Here is a 4,244-nt window from a genome sequence, read left to right on the forward strand (position 1 = left end):
TCCCTATATTCCAAGCTAAGTTAAGTCCCCCTTAGAAATGCTCTTTGCTTCAATTATGACTTCAACAGTAATTTTATTCATTTTTTTTTAATTCAGTGTCTGTCTTCCTTGCTAGATAGTAGTCAGCGGAGACAGATGTCTAATTCACTATTTTCTTTAAAGCAGCTAGATTAGAGCCATGCCCTTAATACCTATTTGATCAATATATATTGAATAAATTATATTTTACTTTTTATTTGACTTATTTGAATTTTCTGTGATATTTATTGGTGTTTACTCTTTAAGTTACAATATTTTTTTCTTCTCTCTGACTTCTGATAGGCTATCATCCATTATGAGCAATAGGTACTTCCCATCTCCTTTCTGCACTGTCACACTTTCTAAGCTGTATAACTTAAGAGATTCATAGGCCAACATCTTATTTGAAGATAATACTATGTTTTAACCTATATTAATAAAACATTTGAACTACCAGATTCGGACCATCTTTTAAAGTATAAACCTTTTCATCTGTCCACAGAAATTATGTAACACCAACCCTTGGTCACTGTTCATATGATGATTGGTTATTGGAGAAGATGTGGTACAAAGAATGGGGGAGGCCTCTTTCAGGAAAATAATTTTTGACAAAACCTTCCCAAGTTCAATTTTAATAAGTATGTGAAATTGAATCTTTGAATATAGAAGGTGAAATATTAAAGCATTTGAAGTATTTCTCACATTTGTCCACTTCCTATGTATCTATTGATAATAAAGTATTATACAAGAATTACTATAGGAAATATCTTCCTCACTCTTCTATTTCATTATGAGGGAAAAAAAACTGACCACAGATAGCATTAATTATAAAAGACTCTTTAGGTCAGGATTTATTTCTCTGCCAATTACTCTTTTAAAATAAGCAAAACCAATAATGTAATATTTATTAAGCAGTCTAGAAATGTTTGAAATACCAGAGTTTCTTGAGAAAGGAAGCTTTCTAATTCTCCGGTGGTTAAAGAATGTGGTGTGAAGTATTTCTGTTCTGAAGATTCAATTATAATTTTCTCAATGTCTTATACCTGGCCAATTTTTTTTTTTTTTAATGTGGCTCTCATAAACAAAATCTGGCTGATTTAAAAAAAAAAAATCACAATCTCTGAGTGTACTAGCTATTGTGATGTGCTTCCCAGTTTTCCTTTCAAGATCAAAGCAGTCATTCCTCTAGCTGCCAGGAGTTGTACTAGGTAGTAGTTTATAGCTGAGTCCCTACACAGAAATTGCACTCAACCAAAAAAGCAGCCATCATCCAATGACTAATTACTGGGAAGGGAAGAAAATGGTTTCAAAGTGGTTTCAAAGCCCTAGTGTCAAGTGAAATAACTCAGAAACAAAGTTAAATACTGCATGTTCTCACTTATAAATGAGAACTAAACAAAGGGAATACAGAGTGGAATAATAAACACTAGAGAACACAAAAGGTGGCAACATATGAGAGGCATGAGGGTTGAAAAATTACCTATTGGGTACAACATTCACTTTTCAGGTGATAGGTATACTAAAAGCCCAGGCTTCACCAGTATACAATATATGCATGCAATAAATCTGCACTTGTATCCTCTGAATATATAAAAATAAAAACTAAAAATAAAATTTTTAAAGCTAGGGTCTTTGATTCAATTCCAGACATGTCTGAGAGGCCATCTCAGCTTCAGAGCTCTCTGTAATATTGACTGAGGTCCTTGTGGCAATTCCTTCCTCTTCCAAATCTTGCTTCCTCACTCTTTTCTAGGTATTACTTCCGTGAGCATTGTTTGATAAACCCCTATATGCAAATATCTGTCACAGAATCTATTTTCTGGTCATTTATGGCAGATTATCTCTGTCTTTTAAATGAATTTAACTCATTTATGTTTGTTATCATTATGTACATACTTAGACTTGTTTCTATCATCATTTTATGACATATTGATTTATTTTTTATTGTTATTCTTTGCAATGAATTAAGGATATTTCTTTATTTTTGTAATTTCCGGGAAGTTGAAAAATTTCATAGTCAAATTATATAATGATAATAATGTAATTATCTCATTCAGTTTCTAGCAAAAGTTTAAACATATTTGTCTATCATTATCTAGGGCTAACAGTTTCTATGAGGAAAGAATGTTAGCATCCATTCCCTTCTTCTACTAAAATAATCTGGCATTTTAATTGTAGAATTTTTTTTTTATGTTATATGAGGAATATAACTGCAAGGTAAAAGTTTTTCTGGGGCCTTTTAATAATCTTCCTTTTTTTGGTCTCAGGTATAGTTTTTCTAATGTACACTAATTTTTTTAAAACTATATATTTTTATAGTTTTAAAATATATGTGCTGCAATGAACATTCGTGTGCGTGTGTCCTTATAGTAGAACGATTTATAATCCTTTGGATATATGCCCAGTAATGGGATTGCTGGGTCAAATGGCATTTCTATTTCTAGGTCCTTGAGGAATCGCCACACTGTCTTCCACAATGGTTGAACTAATTTATACTCCCACCAACAGTGTAAAAGTGTTCCTATTTCTCCACATCCTCTCCAGATTTTTTAATGATCGCCATTCTAACTGGCGTGAGATGGTATCTCAATGTAGTTTTGATTTGAATTTCTCTAATGACCAGTGATGAGCATTTTTTCATGTTTGTTGGCCTCATGTATGTCTTCTTTTGTAAAGTGTCTGTTCGTATCCTTCACCCACTTTTGAATGGGCTTGTTTTTTTTTTTTTCTTGTAAATCTGTTTTAGTTCTTTGTAGATTCTGGATATTAGCCCTTTGTCAGATGGGTAGATTGCAAAAATTTTTTCCCATTCTGTTGGTTGCCGATTCACTCTAATGACTGTTTCTTTTGCTGTGCAGAAGCTGTGGAGTTTGATTAGGTCCCGTTTGTCTATTTTGGCTTTTGTTGCCAATGCTTTTGGTGTTTTGGTCATGAAGTCCTTGCCTATGCTTATGTCTTGAATAGTTTTGCCTAGATTTTCTTCTAGGGTTTTTATGGTGTTAGGTCTTATGTTTAAGTCTTTAATCCATCTGGAGTTAATTTTAGTATAAGGTGTCAGGAAGGGGTCCAGTTTCTGCTTTCTGCACGTCTTACCAGTTTTCCCAACACAATTTATTAAACAGGGACTCCTTTCCCCGTTGCTTGTTTTTGTCAGGTTTGTCAAAGATCAGATGGCTGTAGATGTGTTGCGTTGCCTCCAAGGCCTCTGTTCTGTTCCATTGGTCTATATCTCTGTTTTGGTACCAGTACCATGCTGTTTTGATTACTACAGCCTTGTAGTATAGTTTGAAGTCTCGTAGTGTGATTCCTCCTGCTTTGTTCTTTGTGCTTAGAATTGACTTGGCTATGCGGGCTCTCTTTTGGTTCCATATGAAGTTTAAGGTGGTTTTTTCCAGTTCTGTGAAGAAGGTCATTGGTAGCTTGATGGGGATAGCGTTGAATCTGTAAATTACTTTGGGAAGTATGGCCATTTTGACAATATTGATTCTTCCTAACCATGGCCATAGAATGTTTCTCCATCTGTTTGTGTCCTCTCTAATTTCATTGAGCAGTAGTTTGTAGTTCTCCTTGAAGAGGTCCTTTACGTTCCCTGTTAGTTGTATTCCTAGGAAATTTATTCTCTTTGTAGCAATTGTGAATGGTAGTTCATTCTTGATTTGGCTCTCTTTAAGTCTGTTATTGGTGTATAGGAATGCTTGTGATTTTTGCACATTGATTTTGCATCCTGAGACTGCTGAAGTCACTTATCAGTTTCAGGAGATTTTGGGCTGAGACGATGGGGTCTTCTAGATATACAATCATGTCGTCTGATTTGAGAATCTTATTTCATGGTCAGACATTAAAATTGAATAGATTTGTCTATAAAGTTTTATTAAGAATTGGGTTTGACTCGATAATGCACTAATGTGGCTGCGCATGAGGGATCATGCCCGTAATCCCAACACTTTGGGAGGCCAAAGTGGGCTGATCACTTGAGGCCATGAGTTTGAGACCAGCATGGACAACATGGTGAAATCTCATCTATACTAAAAATACAAAAATTAGCTGGGTGTAGTGGTACATGCCTGTAATCCCACCTACTCCGGAGGCTGAGGTATGACAATAACTTGAACCCAGGAGGTGGAGGTTGCAGTGAGCCCAGATTGTGCCACTAGACCCCAGCCTGGGCAACAGAGAGAGAGTTTGTTTCAAAAATAAAAATAATAATAATTACAATAACAATGTAA

This window comes from Aotus nancymaae, unplaced genomic scaffold, assembly GCF_030222135.1.
Source record: "Aotus nancymaae isolate 86718 unplaced genomic scaffold, 86718_ANA_hifiasm-v0.15.2.pri h1tg000006l, whole genome shotgun sequence".
NCBI lineage: Eukaryota > Metazoa > Chordata > Mammalia > Primates > Aotidae > Aotus > Aotus nancymaae.